The 20,643-nt window shown below is 47.2% G+C and overlaps 1 protein-coding gene across 1 annotated transcript in view; it reads right to left on the minus strand.

Moving 5' to 3' along the window:
* LOC112266168 (protein phosphatase 1L) overlaps nucleotides 1-20,643 on the minus strand; it is a 95,457-nt gene that overhangs the window by 73,158 nt on the left and 1,656 nt on the right. The gene's annotated exons all lie outside the window — the stretch shown is intronic.

The raw sequence follows: 20,643 nt of genomic DNA on the forward strand, positions 1-20,643 counted from the left end.
TTCTCATGCTTGTTCAATGAACCATAAACAATTAAGTAACATGCACCTGTGGAACGGTCGTTAAGACACTAACAGCTTACAGACGGTAGGCAATTAAGGTCACAGTTATGAAAACATAGGACACTAAAAGAGGCCTTTCTACTGACTCTGAAAAACACCAACAGAAAGATGCCCAGGGTCCCTGCTCATCTGTGTGAATGTGCCTTAGGCATGAGGACTGCAGATGTGGCCAGGGCAAAAAATTGCAATGTCCGTACTGTGAGACGCCTAAGACAGCGCTACAGGACGGACAGCTGATCGTCCTCGCAGTTGCAGACCATGTGTAACACCTGCACAGGATCGGTACATCCGAACATCACACCTGCGGGACAAGTACAGGATGGCAACAACAACTTCCCGAGTTACACCAGGAACGCACAATCCCTCCGTCAGTGCTCAGACTGTACGCAATAGGCTGGACTGAGGGCTTGTAGGCCTGTTGTACAGCAGGTCCTCACAAGATATCACCGGCAACAACGTCGCTTATGGGCACAAAGCCACCGTCGCTGGACCAGAGAGGACTGGCAAAAAGTGCTCTTCACTGACGAGTCGCGGTTTGTCCCACCAGGGGGGATGGTCGGATTTGCGTTTATCGTCGAAGGAATGAGCGTTACACTGAGGCCTGTACTCTGGTGCGGGATCAATTAGGAGGTGCCACCAGCCATACTGCTCGTTCTGTGCGTGATTTCCTGCAAGACAGGAATGTCAGTGTTCTGCCATGGCCCGCGAAGAGCCCGGATCTCAATCCCATTGAGCACGTCTGGGACCTGTTGGATCGGAGGGTGAGGGCTAGGGCCATTCCCCCCCAGAAATGTCCGGGAACTTGCAGGTGCCTTGGTGGAAGAGTGGGGTAACATCTCACAGCAAGAACTGGCAAATCTGGTGCAGTCCACGAGGAGATGCGGTGCAGTACTTAATGCAGCTGGTGGCCACACCAGATACAGGCTGTTACTTTAGATTTTGACCCCCCCCCCCTTGGTTCAGGGACACATTATTCCATTTCTGTTAGTCACGTCTGTGGAACTTGTTCAGCTTATGTTTCAGTTGTTGAATCTTACGTTCATACAAATATTTACACACGTTAAGTTTGCTGAAAATAAATGCAGTTGACAGTGAGAGGATGTTTCTTTTTTTGCTGAGTTTAGAAGCCATTCAAAACCAATATCCGTGGCAATGTAATACGTGCCCTACACTTACCCCCTTTTCTTACCTGCACCCTTAGAGCGGCATGAGCATGAACCCCATGCAGGAGTTTATTGGTCCACACACACACACACACACACACACACACACACAGCTGCAGTTTACAAATAATAAAATTAAAGTGCATTGTCTGAAAGTTCCCAACACATCGTCACAGCAAACTGCTGACCGCCTACGATAGCTTATCTATAAAAGAATGTGCTGCTGTTTGAGGTTTTAAATCAGGGTGGAACTGCTCTGTTGACTTCGAAAAGGTACTGTTCACCCTCACACTCCAAGCACCCCCGTAGAGAGACTGACCACAGATAAGCCACAGACTGAACCCTAACCACAACATTTCGGTCAGGGCGGTCATGGACCAGTGCTTAGCCAGTGAACCACAGCAGCTGCGGTTCTATAGGCAATCCCAGCTTCAGTGTCTGTTACTGGTAGTCAATAGGTGTTGATCAGCTGCAACAGCTGGCTATGTCTGACCTTCTGAGAATAATTCTCCTCATCCCAGATCTTTGATCCAGACCAACTGCTGAGGGAGCCAGGGAACAAGGCCTCAGGCCTGGAATTCTCCAGTGCTTCTACGCGACCCATCTGTCAGTAGGACCTGGGGATTACCACTAACCTCTGATCTCTCCTTTGTGATTAACACCACCACCGTGTGTGTGTGTGTGTGTGTGTGTGTGTGTGTGTGTGTGTGTATATATATTGTGTGTGCGTGTCCCTAAAGGGGAATCTCCACTCAGTTTTTAAAATTAGGGTTGTTGGAGATCAATGTCTCTGCCTGTCAAAGCCTCGGTCCTAACTGAAACACACCCCTTTAAGGTTTACGTTCAGTTGCCGTTTGTGTTGTAGAAATGAGCTAGAATGCCCCTTTAATATGAGAGTGAAGTGGGAAAGGAGGCAAGGGAGGAGAAGAGTGGGGGGGTGAAAGGAAGGTGAGGGGCAGAGTGAGAAGAGCCAGAGATGGAAGGTATTCCTAACTGGGAGCACTCCTGGCAGGGGCTGATAAGACAGAGCCCATTCCACCCCAGCCATTCTAATGGAAAATCAGATTCATATTCTAATGGAATGTTCATATTTCAGAAAAGGAGGACTGGGGGTGTGGTAGGCTACACTGTGCTCTGTGACAGAGTGGACTGGGGGTGTGGTAGGCTACACTGTGCTCTGTGAGAGTGGACTGGGGGTGTGGTAGGCTACACTGTGCTCTGTGACAGAGTGGACTGGGTGTGTGGTAGGCTACACTGTGCTCTGTGACAGAGTGGACTGGGGGTGTGGTAGGCTACACTGTGCTCTGTGACAGTGTGGACTGGGGGTATGGTAGGCTACACTGTGCTCTGTGAGAGTGGACTGGGGGTGTGGTAGACTACACTGTGCTCTGTGAGAGTGGACTGGGGGTGTGGTAGGCTGCGCTGTGACAGTGTGGACAGGGGGTGTGGTAGGCTACACTGTGCTCTGTGAGAGTGGACTGGGGGTGTGGTAGGCTACAATGTGCTCTGTGAGAGTGGATTGGGGGTGTGGTAGGGTACACTGTGTTCTGTGACAGAGTGGACTGGGGGTGTGGTAGGCTACACTGTGCTCTGTGAGAGTGGACTGGGGGTGTGGTAGACTACACTGTGCTCTGTGAGAGTGGACTGGGGTGTGGTAGGCTGCGCTGTGACAGTGTGGACAGGGGGTGTGGTAGGCCACTGTGCTCTGTGAGAGTGGACTGGGGGTGTGGTAGGCTACAATGTGCTCTGTGAGAGTGGATTGGGGTGTGGTAGGGTACACTGTGTTCTGTGACAGAGTGGACTGGGGGTGGGTAGACTACACTGTGCTCTGTGAGAGTGGACTGGGGGTGTGGTAGGCTGCGCTGTGACAGTGTGGACAGGGGGTGTGGTAGGCTACACTGTGCTCTGTGAGAGTGGACTGGGGGTGTGGTAGGCTACAATGTGCTCTGTGAGAGTGGATTGGGGGTGTGGTAGGGTACACTGTGCTCTGTGAGAGTGGACTGGGGGTGTGGTAGGCTACACTGTGCTCTGTGAGAGTGGACTGGGGGTGTGGTAGGCTACACTGTGCTCTGTGAGAGTGGATTGGGGGTGTGGTAGGGTACACTGTGTTCTGTGACAGAGTGGACTGGGGGTGTGGTAGGCTACAATGTGCTCTGTGAGAGTGGATTGGGGGTGTGGTAGGGTACACTGTGTTCTGTGACAGAGTGGACTGGGGGTGTGGTAGGCTACACTGTGCTCTGTGAGAGTGGATTGGGGGTGTGGTAGGGTACACTGTGTTCTGTGACAGAGTGGACTGGGGGGTGGTAGGCTACAATGTGCTCTGTGAGAGTGGATTGGGGGTGTGGTAGGCTACACTGTGTTCTGTGACAGAGTGGACTGGGGGTGTGGTAGGCTACAATGTGCTCTGTGAGAGTGGATTGGGGGTGTGGTAGGGTACACTGTGTTCTGTGACAGAGTGGACTGGGGGTGTGGTAGGCTACACTGTGCTCTGTGACAGAGTGGACTGGGGGTGTGGTAGACTACAATGTGCTCTGTGAGAGTGGACTGGGGGTGTGGTAGGCTACAATGTGCTCTGTGAGAGTGGACTGGGGGTGTGGTAGGCTACAATGTGCTCTGTGACAGAGTGGACTGGGGGTGTGGTAGGCTACAATGTGCTCTGTGAGAGTGGACTGGGGGTGTGGTAGGCTACAATGTGCTCTGTGAGAGTGGACTGGGGTGTGGTAGGCTACAATGTGCTCTGTGACAGAGTGGACTGGGGGTGTGGTAGGCTACACTGTGCTCTGTGAGAGTGGACTGGGGGTGTGGTAGGCTACAATGTGCTCTGTGAGAGTGGATTGGGGGTGTGGTAGGGTACACTGTGTTCTGTGACAGAGTGGACTGGGGGTGTGAAATGCTGTAAAGTTCAAAGTGAATGGAGGTTTGAGATGTAAAAACGCTGGCTGCCTGTAATCGTGGAGGTGAATAACATCAACAGAAGAAGCTTACTGAATGAAGCCCACAGATGAAATGCTATTCCTCATATGAGTGGAGTGTGTGTGTGTGTGTGTTGAAGTGAATTAAAGCCTCGGTATTGACTGTTTCGGGAGATTTTGCACAGTGTGTGGACGGTGTTGACACAAGCACAAACGTCATCAAAGCAACCCCTTCGATGGACTGTTCTTTCCCCCCTTGCCAGCTGTGTAATTCCATGTCCCTTCGGCACAATTAAGCTCTATGACATGCAAAAGCCCGCCTCCCAGGGGCCAGTGGCACAGGTGTTTTAAATGCCAATAAACAGTCTTTAACAGCCAAGGTGACCATCACCACCTTGAAAATCATGACATTCAGGGGAGTCAACTTCTCTAAAAACAAACACACACACATCCATTATTCATAAAAGAGATGATAATTCTGACAGGAACGCACACACACCCTTCTTACTCATAAAGATAGGAAAATGTTAATTGAGAAGTGATTCACAATCAGTGAAAGGAAGCAGCCATCTGTCAGTATGAGCCCATTCACTCACACACAGACACACAAACCTCTTACCCATAAAGAGATGGGAATTATGACAGTAACACATGCACGAGCATGCGTGCGCACTCACAAACACCTTCAGAATGATCCGTGTATGTCCCTGTGGAGGACAGAGGCGGCCATTACAGAAGGTGAGGCACATTAAAGAAACCAGACAACAGAAGAAAATTGTCTTCGTAGACTGATTATATTAGGATTAAGACTTGAAACAAGACTCACTCAAGAGTGCTGAAATACATGCACACTGCGCTGTGTGTGGGAGCGCGCGTTAAAGCTTGTAATGTACAGAGGTGTGCTGATATGCAGACATTACAGCAAGGATGTAAACAAGATTCACACCCCATCTTTCAAAGTCACACACACACACCAAAATGCCAAGCGTGGCATCTGTTTTATAGAATGCCTGTCGTTAGGTATTGCAGGCCTGTAATATCTGAGATCTATAAGGTGTTGGGAACTGCAGTGTGTGTGTGTGTATAATAACAGACACACTGTCGTTAAGGGATCAGGTAAAAACCAGCCATTACTCTCACATGGGCGCTCACCACCTCAATGCTATGGCTCTGGGGGTAGTAATTAGAATACTCCTACTGACATTAATCAACACCGGCCATAAAAACACTTTTGCTGTGCACTCCTCTGAGGAGAGGAGGTTGGGAGAGAGGGAGGGAACAACCTCATGAAAGAGAGATGGCGCGGAAGAGAGAGCGAGCGAGACAGAGGAGTGGGGGGGAGCAGAGGGAAGGGGGTAGAGGGAATCAGAGCCTGAGACAATGAGAGAATGTGAGCTGGATGCTTATCTATACACACACACACACACACACACACACACTGGGTTATGTAGGAAGCAGATGCACAATAGCCATTTTTCTAAAAGAACAGATGTAAAAGAATGTTATGACTACTTCCTTTTAGAACACAGATGGGTTCATCACCCAACAAAAACACCCTTGGGCTAAGAACAACACTCTACAATATCGCCCAACAGTGCAGTGCACTACTGGACTTACCATACCAGTCATCTTGATACCATCCTGCCATTACCCCTCACAGCCATTACCCCTCACAGCCATTACCCCTCACAGCCAATGTTGTACTCCTGGGATAAAAAAAAAACTGCTCCTTCTCACACAAACAAACACACACACTTGCATGCAGGTAAGCACAGCTCCATGAAAAACCTGCTGACTCAATAAACTCCCAGCTTCTATCCCTGCCTGCACCCTAAAGACAATACCTGGCCTATAAAACAGAGGTTTGCGAAAGAGAAAGGCTTCAGAAAGAGAGAGGTTTGCGACAGAGGACTGAGAAGAGGAGAGGACTGAGAAAGAGAGGTTTGCGAAAGAGGATAGATGGATGAGAGTATACAGTAGATGTCTCCTCTCCACAGGCCTGCCCTCCATTATAAATTCACTTGTCCTCTCGCCCCTTACCCGACCCCCAATCTATTTTTATACACACACTTCTGTGGCAGGTGTGTGTGAAAAAGCTGACATTTTACTCTCCTCTACTCTCCCTTTGGCTCCCTGCGCTCCATATTTAAGAAGTAGGAGAAGGAAAATCATTGAAGTTCCCTAAAACACATTTGGTGGATGCCTCCACGGAATGGCAAAGGGGTGAGTCATACAGTCTACCTCCTTATCTGTTCCCATGCCCTAAGCCAGTCGGGACCTCTATGTGCTCTGTGGGTCACTGGGTAGTGGTAACTGGGCCACAGTAAAGCCTGGTCCTACTCCGGTCCTATTCCTCAGGCCCACTAACCTTATTCACACGGGTGAATGTGTGATGAAGACACAGCCCACAAATGATGTACTGGATGAGAGTGAAAGATAAACACATCATTGAGATTCCTTTTCCTGGAGCACACAGAGCTATAAGGAGAATAGAGGATGGAAAATGTCAGCAAACAGGGACAGTCTCTCACACACGCATCAGTGGAATTTGAGAGTGGTTCATCATCTCATTGGTATTCCTGCAATCAGTGGCCTGTGTTCTCTGGCACACAGTGATATGATGCCAGACGCCTGAATATTCATATTGCTGGCTGGCTGCACACGCGACACAAGCGCTTACACAAACATGTTCCTACTTCCTGCTAGACAGCGGAATGAGTCCTGAGAGGAGCCCCAGTGAGATGATTCAACAGTAGCAGGGGAGACTGGGCTTTCCTCTGGACCTGACCCCATCAACTGGGAGATGACTGGCTGATAATCTACCTGTTCACCCACTGATTCACAGTCTCTCTCTCTCTCACACACAGAAAAATAATTGTCCAAAGGGCTGTCAGTTATAAATAGCTCTCTCAAGCCACTGATAAATAATTTCATGTTTGATTAATCTGGCCTGGAATGATCTCCTGTTTGATTAATCAAGCTTCTATATGGTCTGTCTGACAGCCTGAGATGCTTCACTGAGGAGGCTAAAAACTGACCTTGCACAGTGCACTTCATCAGTATCCTACCCTTACATGCTCCGTCTCAGATGCTGGATAAACCAATCAGCAGAGGCTGATCAGTAACAGCATTGAATGTCTGATTCAATTCTGTCTGAAAGAACAAACACGAACAAACAAAATTATGGCCAGACAAATACACACCAGCGACAAGAAAACAGGATTTGTTGGCCATAAATGAGCATAGACACTCACACACACACACACACACATCATGAACTACATTTAGACATATAGTACCAGTCAAAAGTTTGGACACCTAATCAATCAAGGGTTTCTTTATTTTTACTATTTTCTATGTTGTAGAATATCAGTGAAAACCTCGAAACTATGAAATAACATACGGAATCATGTAGTTAAAAACAAGAAAGGTGTTAAAACAGAAACAAAATGTATTTTATATTTCAGATTCTTCAAAGTAGCCACCCTTGACAGCTCTGCACACTCTTGGCATTCTCTCAACCAGCTTCACCTGGAATACTTTTCCAACAGTCTTGAAGGAGTTCCCACATATGGTGAGCACTTTTTGGCTGCTTTTCATTCGCTCTGCGATCCAACTCATCCCAAACCAACTGAATTGGGTTGAGGTCGGGTGATTTTGGAGGCCAGGTCATCTTATGCAGCCCTCGATCACACTCCTTCTTGGTCAAATAGCCCTTATACAGTTTGGAGGTGTGTCGGGTCATTGTCTCGTTGAAAAACTAACGATAGTCCCACTAAGCGCAAACCAGATGGGATGGCATATCGGTGCAGAATGCTGTGGTAGCCATGCTGGTTAAGTGTGCCTTGAATTCTAAATAAATCACTGACAGTGTCACCAGCAAAGCTCCCCACACCTCTTCCATGCTTCACAGTGGGAACAACACATGCGGAGATCATCCGTTCAACTACTATGCATCTCACAAAGACACTGCGGTTGGAACCAAAAATCTCAAATTTGGACTAAGACCAAAGGACAGATTTTCACCGGTCTAATGTCCATTGCTTATGTTTCTTGGCCCAAGCAAGTCTCTTCTTATTGGTGTCCTTTAGTAGTGGTTTCTTTGTAGCAATTCGACCATGAAGGCCTGATTGACTCCGTCTCCTCTGAACAGTTGATGTTTAGTGGTGTCTGTTACTTGAACTCTGAAGCATTAATTTGGGCTGCAATTTCTGAGGCTGGTAACTTTAATGAACGTATCCTCTGCAGCAGAGAGGTCTTCATTTCCTGTGGTGGTCCTCATAAGAGCCAGTTTCATCATATTGCTTGAGAGTTTTTGCGACTGCACTTGAAGAAACATACAAAGTTCTTGAAATTTTCCGGATTGACTGACCTTCATGTGTTGAAGTAATGATGGACTGTTGTTTCTCTTTGCTTATTTGAGCTGTTCTTGTCATAATATGGACTTGAGCTTTTACCAAATAGGGCTACCTTAACACAACACAACTGATTGGCGTAAACACATTAAGAAGGAAAGGAATTTCACAAATTAACATAATAAGGCACACCTGTTAATTGAAATGCATTCCAGGTGACTACCTCATTAAGCTGGTTGAGAGAATGTGCAACGCTTTCAAGGCAAAGAGTGACTACTTTGAAGAATCTCAAATATCTTTATTTGTTTAACACTGATTACTACAGGATTCCATGTCTGTTTTTTCATAGTTTTGACATCTTCACTAATATTCTACAATGTAGAAAATAGTAAATATGGAATGAGTAGGTGTGTCCAAACTTTTGACTGGTACTGTATCTTGTTGTGTGTGTGTGTGTGTGTGTGTGTGTGTGTGTGTGTGAGAGAGAGAGAGAGTCACAAAACAAAGACGAAGCCTCATTCACCTCAGTTGCTCCACTTCGTAGACTGGCTGGAGCTCCTGAGCTCTGGTGTGTGTCTGTCTAATGGGTGACCACACATCTTAGTTTCTACTCTGAGAGTCACTGCATCCAGGCTGGGGAAGGGCTTACCTGCGGTAGGGGTGGCAGGGGACGGGTTAAGCCCTCTCCTGAAGGAGCTAAGGACCCCCGCTGCTCTGAACTCATCATCTCCCTTCTACCACTATGCTCTTCTTGCCTCATCACACAGCAAAACGCACACACACATGCTCATAAAGACACAACTCTCAGACACACACAGAATCCAACGCAATCACCCAGATGCACACAGACAATCCTACAGCTCTTTTGATCAGAAATATCAATTTGCACATTTCTCCACTTCACTGCATGGCCACACTGCGACATCACACCACCATCACTCTTCCTCTCGGTCGGTTTGTCTCCCTCCATCTCGTTCCCTCTCCAGCCCCCGATAAAAGGATCATATGCATCACTAATAATCCTGTTTTTCTCTCTCGCTCTCCTTTGAGAAGCCAACTGGAGGACACCTGAAAGAGAAAGTGAGCCCCCAAAATCCCAACAGAGCGATATTAGAAGAGTGATTTGGACTGTAAAAGAATGTTTATGGAAAGGATGAGAGCTTTAACCATGAAATAATTCCCTCAGTTGTCAGCCTGTGAAGGCTGCTGAGGGGAGGATGGCTCATAATGGCTGGAACGGCACAAATGGAATGGCAAACCATGTGTTTGATGTTGTTGATACCGTTCCACCAATTTCGCGCCACACATTACCACGTACCTGTCCTCCCCAAATAAAGGTGCCACCAACCGCCTGTGTTGTCAGCTGTGTAGTTTGAGAGAAGAAAGCCGAGTTTACACCTGCCATCAGGCTAATGAAAGCAGGGCCTGTACCAGGAGGGAGAGAGGAGAAAAGGAAGGAGTTGTTTGCCTTCTGAGTCAAACACACTGCTTCACTGTTCCTGAGTCTTTACTCCTCCGCTTCTCTTCCTGTCGGATGTGGAAGTATTCCCAGAGATCGGAGTAGGATGAAGTGGTCCCTAGACGCTGGTCTAAAGTCAGTGTTGTTCCACCAACCATCAATTCATAGGCTCTCATCTCCAATCAGCTGGCCCGCTCCAGATACCAGCACCACATCCTGATGGTATCTCAGAGCACATTCAACACTGTATTTGGGTACAGCTAAGACGTGTTACTAGAGAACAGGTAGGACTTGTCAGAAATCCTGGATTTCCTGCTTATTCACTCCTGATTCCAGGTATCTTCCAACCAGGAATTCTGGAAAACCTGGGAATTTAAAAGGTTCCCGGAATTTTGCAACCCAAGTCACACAAAAGCAAATGAACACACACACACACTTTTCCATATATATTCTGCATGTTGAACAGGCGCCCCCAAAATAAGGGCACATAAGAGAGCGAGAGAAAGAGGGGTACTGTTAAAGAGAGAGTGTGAGGGAGAAAGAGAGTAAGCATCATCCTGTAGTGCAGATGGGTCTCCCACTGAGGCAAGCCTGGTTTCTGTGGTGATTTGTTGTCCTGGGATGCACATGAGTAAATTGATGGCTTTTCATTTCAATAATACCTTACCCCACCCACCCTAAAAAACAAAGTCACATCTTCCCTCAGAATAACCCTTCTTCCTCCTCTCCTCGTACCAATATTACTAGTCCCTCTTCCTCTCCACGTCTTCACCCCCCCATTCCTCCCGCTCTCTGGAGATTGATGCAGCATTTATCAATTAGAAACTGGCCCCTCCCACCTCTCACCTCTCACCTCCCACCTCTCACTGACAGAAGACAACAAGTACTTCCTCATCAGAGACGTAAAGTGCTGCTGCTACTCCTATAAAAGACACAATGTTAACCTGTTTCCTCTCATCAGCCCACTGTGGCAAAGACTGTTAACCCCTGACCTGGCCCGCTTACGATCAGACGGGGTCCTTCTGATATTGATCACTGCACTGTATTCCCTATTCATCAATAAGCAGGAAAAAACACAGCGATCAATGCAGCAGCCCAGGTGAGCGTTGCGCTACACAGAGCTCAACCATTAGCTGATGCAAGGCCCCATGCAAATCAATATTCATCCACAGGCCTCCGCTGCGCCTGTTAGGGGACTGTACTCCTATATGCTTCATTTAGAGTTATTCATGTAACTTTGGTTGTTCTACAAAACGGTGGGCTATACGTTTAGATTTTTAATACATTGTAAGGCTGCATGGTACGATTTCAAAAAAGTAGCTTGAAAGGCATGAGCTCGGCTTTGTTTTTGAGCAGGCTGTATACACTTCGCCAGTCTCTCATTCACAATTTGAGAAACACTTGATAATGCTTCGGATTTCCCGCCGGCATCCCGTGTGGTGATAATGCATCGGATTTCCAGCCGGCATCCCGTGTGGTGATAATGCTTCGGATTTCCCGCCGGCATCCCGTGTGGTGATAATGCTTCGGATTTCCCGCCGGCATCCCGTGTGGTGATAATGCTTCGGATTTCCCGCCGGCATCCCGTGTGGTGATAATGCTTCGGATTTCCCGCCGGCATCCCGTGTGGTGATAATGCTTCGGATTTCCCGCCGGCATCCCGTGTGGTGATAATGCATCCTAAAAACCCATGCCTTTTGCACCTTCTCCCTGAATGCTGGTCAGAACATTTTGCTTCAAATGTTGATAAACTATTAGGCAATTTCTTTACATAATAAGCACAGCAATGCGCACACGGCAGTAGGCTTTAAGCGCAAATGTCCCATTCATGGAAAAACACCATACTCAAAAGTAACCGCAAATGCGATTATGCGTTTGGTGCTTTTATTATAAAAATGTGCATTTTTATGGTGAAAATCTCCCCAAACTTCAAACTCACACGCTGCATACAGTATTGTATGCCAGTTAGGCTCTACATCCGCTGTAAAGCGGATTAATGTGCTTCATTTTATGAAGTTATTTGGCCACTTTAGTTGTGACACAAACCTTATCAAAACATATAGGCCTATGGGCTCGGTTACATGAGGTGAGCAACTAGGATTTTTTTTTTTTAAGTCACCAAAAAAAAAGTATGTTTCTTGCCTAAAGCTGGGCATCATTCACAAGTGAGAGGCTAATATATGTCCACCCATAAGACTATTCTTGATTTAATCTTGTCTTTAGAAAAACACATGTCATCTCTGCACTTAAATAGCGAATGGAAGACGCTTTTCCTGTGGTCCATTTTCATGCCAGCCAGTTAGGCTCTACTCCGGTTGTAAAGATAAGCAATGTGCTTAATATTAGAAAAGTTGAGAAATAAATATAGTAGACCTAGCCTATATAAAACTGATGGGATCCTCTTTTTAAGAGGCCATCACTCTGTTTTCTCACAATTACATGACCTATAGAAATGTTGCACAAGATGAGCTCATAGGCTCTCCTGAAGTGTTTGAGTAGATTTTCAATTACATTTTCACTGATGTCAGAGTGGTTAGAGAGACAATAGTGGTACCAGGCAGCATCAGAGTTAGGAGAAGCCTAATTACCGTGACGTGGAATTTGACTGCCTTCATGACTCATGACCACAGGTGTGGTGGTAATACGGTCACAGAAAGCCCTAACCGTAGGTGTGAATGGTGTAAGGGCATGAGAGATGCAAGACAGAATGTGTCTGTATTGATAGTGCTAGTGAAAAAGGATAAACATCTTATAGAAAGTGAATGTGGGTGTTTGTGATGCATGGGCAAGAGAGAGGCCACAACACATCTATAAGAACAGTGTATGTGTGTGTATCTCCACATTGGATATAGTCAGGAAAGAGAGCACAGCCAAACGCCAACAGTGCAGCCCAGTGTCCTCCACAGATCCAATCCAACAGAGACTCCATTTTGGCTCAAATCCATACCATAAGTCTTTCAGAAGCCTCCAAGCGGTAGCCTTAACAAAGCCTGAGGTAGGCACAGTCCAAATATTACTGATCAGCACTAACCTACAAATCTCATCAACGTCCAATCAAATGGCCATTTGATTTACTATTAAATGTTAGTGAAACTGCTCATCGCCCATCCTTCCCTTTCAAACGACAGGCAAGCAATTCTACTGATTGTCCAAGAGGAACACTCCCATTACTGTTGGCCCAGTTAGGCTCTAGTGAAGTAATCACCCAGGGCCCAGGAGTACAGGGCAGGCTGACTGCCATCTGAAGCCCTGTTTCCACAGCAGGTGCCTGATCCGGTCAGACACCAGTTTGGCCTGTTCACGGTTTCCAGTTTTAACCCAGAACCAGAGGAAAGCCTGCTCTTTCTAAGTATAGCAGTAAGCAGGCAACAGCAGAGTGTCTATCCAAGCGGCGGGCCGGCGGCCCAGGCAGCGTTGCCAGGAGAGATGAATCAGGACTCCCAGGCTAGCTTCACTGAGGCATGGACGCACAGCAATTACAGCCACCAGCAGAGTCCTGGCATTGCCGCCACACACACTCATCTGCACACCGCAGATGTGGAAACGCTCATCCACAGATAATACAGCAAGTGAAGAAGGAAACGAGTTCTCTGTGAAGATAATGTACACTAACTGAAAATCCATGCATTAATGTGTGTGTTTCTGTGATGCCCATACGCAAGCGTGTTTTCAGGAGAAGATAAGGGCAGCAGACAGGCAGCATACGTGTGTGCAGACAGACTCCCCTCAGGGTTGTAGGCAGCAGACTCTTTAATATTGCAGAGCAGTGATAAATAAATTAGACAGGCTGCAGGGAGATAAGGTGACTCTGCAGATAGAGACAGAGAAACTCCTCTCTTCTTTCCCTACAGGGGTTAGAAAACAAAACACGTCAGCCCCAGTATGCAGATGTGCCACGAAACAAAAAGCTATAAGAAAACTAATTAGCAAACAAACATTAACTTACTCTCCTCCCCCGTGGAAAGTAGAACAGAACATGGATGTAGATGTAATATGCCAAGCCTCAGAGATTAACAACTGCAGTGCCTATTACACACATCTGTGGGCCAGGCAGCCAATCAGTGAGGAGAGACGAATTGGAGTGGGACGAAGCTGGTATAAAAAAGGTCAGATTTATTGTCCCAGAAGTTGCAACTTCGAAGCAGAACGAGGCAGATAACAGGCCTATGTTGGGTGTCAGAGTACAAGAGGAGACCGGTGTCCTTCACCCAGTTTACTTCCTGTCACACAGCACAGGCAGGCAGGAGGCTCAGTCTGCACTTACCCTGGCATTGGTCTCAGAGAAATTCAAGGTGAATGAAAGTTTGATTTCGGAGGGAGGGAGAGGTGGAACAGAAGATAGTGTAGGGTACGGAGAAGGAGTGTAAGAGCAAAAAGTCAAAATAGATAGGAACAGGAAGGAGAGAATATAAAGACAAAGAAAATAAAGAGCAGGAGAGAGAGAATGCCATGTTCATATTGTTTCAGACTAGAGAGATGAGCACTCGTCCAAGCGTCAGTACCACTTCACACACACACCTCTCTCACTGCAAGACAAACACACAGAAAATTGTCGCTGCCACGCCTCACTAGATGTTGTGAGTCCTCTCCCCCCCATGTAGCCTAGTCCGTGTCCCTGGGCTGCTAAGCCTCTATGAGGTAGGAATGTTCTCCTTCACACTCAAGCAGGAGATCAAAGACTAGACTAGCACCTGACAGGCTGCATGTTCTGCTGACACTCACTCTTTACATCTGCTTTGATGCTGCTAATGCAGCTTCCTGCCTGCTACACACAGCATATACATACACCCTGCAGACAGGATACACCTGCAGCCATGCATCTTCTCATCCAGATATATGAATATAGACAGAGCTCAGTCCCTTCCTCTCATCCCTTTCTTATCTTACATAATCTTCCTGCCTCGCTCACTTCTTTCCGCTCTTCCATCTCTACCCTCCAGCAGCAGTTAAGTCCACTAAAAACTGTTTAAAGCTGGATTCTCTCCACTCCCTTATCCACTCCATCTTAATTTCTCTTCTACTCATCCCCTTTCTCCTCTCCTGCTGTGGATGGTGTACGCCTGCTAAGAGCAGCTCTAAAACCTTGCCGACAGCTCTGCCGCTGGCTAAGCTCTTACAGCTGAGCCACAGGGCAATGTACCTATAACCACCGGCCTTCTCTACATCTCCCCTCCAGGGAACAGAGCCAACAGTGAGATGGAGAGATAGTCAGAAAGATGAAGAGGAGAGAAAGAAGGACAGACAGAGACCAGTGGAGGCTGGTGGGAGGAGCTATAGGAGGATGGGCTCATTGTAATGGCTTAAATGGAACAGAGTCAAACATGTGGTTTCCATATGTTTGATACCATTCCACTGATTCCGTTCCAGCCATTACAATGAGCCCGTTCTCCTATAGCTCTTCCCACCAGCCTCCACTGAGAGACAGATATAGACCGGGGGGTGGGGGGGGGGAGTAAGGTTCTAAACATATTTCCCATCTCTCTGGGATTAGTGTAGTTCTAATCTGCCCTGCAGTCTCCTCTCCTCCCTTCAGCCATGGGTTTAGAGAGACCGTCACAAGTCAGGAGGAAAGCAGATTTCCCTGGTTCTTTAGCCGTTACCATACACCATCCCCTAACTCACTAATCAATTTAGCAGCTCAGCCCTGAACCCCAGCCCATCACTCATAATCCATCCCCCTCAGCTCCACACTCCACCTAGCGTTCCGGTCTCCACATAGGAAATATCCAGGGAAATTCCAAGAAAAAAAAGGTATATTACCTTATAATGAGTTCCTCTCTGGCAGATGCTCATATGAGGTGACCTACAGTGAGTAAAATAACCAGTCAGTCAGGCGGTCAAGCTTAACGGAAATGCTTGCTTGCCTATGGGAGACTCAGTGAGCATGGATTCAGAAGTATGTATGAGGATACAAACCGACTCAGCCAAGCCAGAACTTTATCATGGTTATTCTCTAAACTCAGAGTCTGGTCTAACTAAGAGGGAGTTTTACAGCTCAGGCCTCAGTGCACTAGGGGTCACATACACCACAAACCATCTCTCACACACACAACAAAAAAAAGCTGAATGAAAAAGCCTCAGTACGGGTCATAAATCTCAGAGGGCCGTATTCAGAAGTGCATGGCAAAGTGCCAACAGGTCTACCAGTATGGGCCACACCCACACACCCCTTCCTTAACCTTAAGATGAATACAACTACTCCTCCCACTAGGAGTTTAGGCACTCATATGACAGATTAGAAGAGAACATTGAATACTCATATCCTTTGAGAAGCCCGGTATCTGTGCTAAGGAGAGTTCAGGTCCATGCTGTAGTAGATAGAAGCCATCTGCTCACGTCAGCCACACATGTGCTGCGTTCCTCCTGTCTGATCAGCCAACACACATGGCCCTGCAGACAGTCTCCTGTGTTATAGCTTACACACAGACCCATGCACGTATTCTCACACACAAACCATAGCGTACAGAGTGAACTACACACAGCCCCCCCCCCCAAAAAAGAACACACCTGCCCCATCAGTGCCAACCCTCTGGTCAGCAGCTCACCCAAAGAGGAGTCAAGTAGATGTGACAGCTGGGAAAGACACATAGACCAGTGAGCATTGCATCTCTCACACACACACACACACACACACACACACACACACACACACACACACACAGCAGTTGTGAGTGACCCTCTCCTTCCCCGGTGTCAACATTCCTCTGCCTGATCTCCCCACTGCCAAAACAGCACCAATCAGAGACATCCATTTCCACTGCCTAAAACACACACCTTTTTTCTGACAGTAAAGGCAGCTGACGTCAGTCCACTCAGTAGGAGCCAAGACTAGTCACCATAACCCCTAGGGACATGGTCATTTAGCCCTGTTCATTCATTCATAACCTATTCACACACAGAGAAAGAACAGGGTAAACAGAGCACAACACCTCCCCCTTTCCTTCCAAATCCCAACAGGGAGAGGAGGACAAATAGATGTGGGGCTTCCAGCCCACCATGCAAAGAGGTAAAGAGCAGAGACCTGGCGACACAGAATATACCCCCTGGCTTCTATAGAACATCAGAGGCCATGGGGAGGACTACAGGAGAGTGTGTGTGTGTGTGTGTGTGTGTGTGTGTGTATGATGTGGAGAGGTATTCTACATCTCCCTCAGCCCATCCAGCCAGCCTCATGAACAGCACCAGAGAGACAACCGCCAGCATAAGAGATGCTGTGGTCTCAACTTTTAGAAATCTGTAGAACCTTATTTGAACCCCTAACCACACCCAGTAGTCCAGCTCCTCTAGGCCAGGAAAGGGGGGGGGGGGTGGCAGTGGAATGGCGTATTTTTAGATAGTGGACTTTTAGCGGAAGAAGCGCCTGGCTGGCAGAGGGAGTGTTGAATTATTGAACAGCTCGGAGGGACGTCATGCTGGGAGCTCTGCTGGGGCCTTTTTGGGGGCTCCTCGTGCACCACACACACAAACCAATCGAAGCTAGAGAATTTCAAGACTAGAGGGGCTAGGGGACAAGCACTTGCTTAATGGAAAAGAATGTTGGTGGGAAAAACAGAAAAACATTATACTCAATGTGAGTTTACTACTGCAAGAAATACAACTACCGGTGGACGAAAAGACTTGACAAATGGGGGAATTGTGACACTCGGATTCTGTGTAAGTGTTTCACTCGTCGGGTTCTGCTCCTCAAACATAGTGTGAGAGTCTTCTGGGGCCAGTTGCACCATTCTGGTCTTAACTCTAAACCCGATCTAGGTTTGTAGACCAACGTTTTCACACACAGCCGGTGCAGAATGACAAAAAAAAGAAGAAGCTCCAAGCCCATCTCTTCCCGGGGGTTTTTCCTATACAACGTTACCTTTCCGAGGTCACTGGTCTTTCCACAACACACAACATCAAGGCAGGGCTGAAAAATGTTGAGCATCTGCTTATACCAAAAGCAAAAAAAGTGGGTCCAGGAATCTGCCTCCAGAATGAAGTGATGCAGAGTGGAACAACCATGAGAGGAGCACCGTTCTTTTTTTGTTCTGCCAGAGTGAATGGTGTATTTTTTATTTTTTTTTATTATTATTATTATTCTCTTTTTTTTTCTTTTTCTTTTTACTTTGGAGGCCTGAGGCTTGCGGGGAACATTTGGCAGGAAATGACATCGTCTGGAACAGGTGTGTGCCCAGATATCATGAAATTCCACTGCTTAACATGCCATCGTGCTTAACATGCTGCTGGTTGTTTACTTCCTCTAACGTCCTCTGGAAATCCATTACTTTAGAGTTGCATTATACACACAATAACATGAGGGAACACACACACACACACACACACAGGTAAACACACTAAGCCATCCTCTAGAATGCCGACACTGCAATTAGTCATGCCGCTTCTTTCATCTCCAGTGTGAGTGGGCTCAAGAGGGACCCAGGCTGCTGAATATCTAAACCAGACTACAAACCACACACACACCTGGAGCCTGACAGACATGCAAACGCCGCCACAGACAAAGCTGTCCACAACCATACATTTCCACACAGTAAGATGCAGAATAACACACTCCCGCAGATCAGCCAACTCAGCCCACCAACACTCCATAACAGCTGAAGAGGGTTTATTCCCATGAGGAGGGAACGGTGAGCCTGATGCAGAGAGACACACACTGGAGCCATTCTGCACCGGAGCTACAGTATAGATGAAATGAGGAAAAATGGCAGTATGCAGATGGGAATGAAAGGAGTTCAATTGAAAGCACCTCAGAGTGCTCCAGTAATCAGACTGCAGTTACACTGAGCTGTAATCACACTGACAACCTGAGTGGATGAAAGAGAGGAGAGGAGGAAGAGAGGAGGACAAAAGCAGGTCAGCTATAATATTCAAAGGTTCAGAAAACTGCAAGCAATGGGCTTCCCTCCACGAGAACCTCTCACACATGCACTCGACTCACACACCACGTCTCTTTTTCTCTTGCACACACACTCTGTCCCACCCCAGGATTAAAATGCAAATGGTGCCCTTTCCACTAACAGAGGCCTTTATTGTTAGTGTGAAGGTAAGGTGAACTCCGATGAGGGCCAAGGTAAGCAAGAGAGGGAACAAGTGAGAGAGAGAGAGAAAAAAAGAGGAGCCCCACTAAAAAGGTCAGCCTTGTGTTCTTTCCTCTCATCCCTCTTAACACAATACTTCTCTCCATCTTCTCCTGTACAGAAACTGCCTACGCACACGCAGCCACACCACTCTCCTCTAAACTGAACTTGGCAGCAGAGCCTTCAAGTGAAGGGGGGGGGACATCAGCACAAAAAGGAAAAAGATGACTTCATTATCAGAACTCCCTTTCTCCATTAAGCCATTCAGAGAAAAGATAACATGTTATGGGGAGTTAAGAGGGGAGTTCTAAATGTCACTTGTATTCTATTGTGGAGACATTATTGTGTGGAGCTAGTAGTAGGTCTATTCATCAGACAGACTCTTCAGCCAGACTATCACCCATGTAGAGAGAGCATCTCTCCCTACAGCATATCAACGAGAGATGAACGTTAGTCGGGTTGTTTACATGGAGTCAGAACAGCCTGGAATGGATATATTACAGACGAATACGCCATGAATCACTACATTCATTCTTAACACCTTACAAGGTATAGCATTTAGTTTGTGTGTTTCCAGCTTGCTATTCCTGTCTGAGAGGCGATGTATCATTCTCGGGCTAAATCGATTCCTCCTCCAGTCCTTGGCTACACTGCATCGCACTGCTTACCCACCGCCCCTGGGACAGGAATACATAAAACAATCACATCCTGTAACAGAAGCGCCATTTGAATAGCTGGTGTCTGAAATCAGTTTCACACTTCAATAAAGTGTGTAGGAATAAAAACACCCCAACAACAAAAAGCCCCTCGCCTACATGAGCAAATCTGAAGTGAACAACCTCTCCCACACAGAGCTGAGGAAGGCTTTTAATGCCTAGATTACCATCCTCTATAAGGAATCCAGGGAAAGAGAAATTAAGGAGCAAACTCAAACATGCTGCAGGGAAAACCAGACAAATGACCAGTTTTGGTCAAAGGGAGGCAGGGAGCTGCTGCACTAGAACCCACAGTTCTACCCTGAAAAAGAATGGCTATCCTTCATCTCCATCGCTGTCTATTTTTAGAATGTTATCTTTCAGCCTGGATCAAGCCAGATATTCAACTTCTGTATTAGACATACTAGATCAGGCCTGACCAGTAGAGGTCCTTATAAAAACACTGGCAGCCTGTAGACTGGGTCTGGGAGAGAGGCAGTGTGAGCGGGGGGAGCATTGAGTTTCTTCACGTAGCTCCATGGCGTCAGTCAATACTGGGCTGTCAGGCCCGTGTGGCCACAGCTGCAGCCCACGGAGACAAGGTCGCTGTTCAGGCAGGCCTGGCCATCATGACCAATCAGTGTTGTTACCCTGCCAACTATGGAAATAACCTCCGGCCACCCCCCAACATCACATTAACAAAACACACACATTCTCTTCTGGTCAGGTTGAGGAGGAACAAGACCAGGATCCTACTTTCTCTCTCGTGCAGGGAGTATAATTACATTGACTGACTGCCTACCCACCTCTCTCTCACACACACAGTGCCTGATGGATAGACGCTTTTCCCCTCAACAGGAACATCTGGTTGATGAGAGTAGGAAGTGTATTTCTGTCAGACGAGCTGTTCGATCTGTGCCACTGAATG

This window comes from Oncorhynchus tshawytscha, linkage group LG13, assembly GCF_018296145.1.
Source record: "Oncorhynchus tshawytscha isolate Ot180627B linkage group LG13, Otsh_v2.0, whole genome shotgun sequence".
NCBI classification, from domain to species: Eukaryota; Metazoa; Chordata; class Actinopteri; order Salmoniformes; family Salmonidae; genus Oncorhynchus; species Oncorhynchus tshawytscha.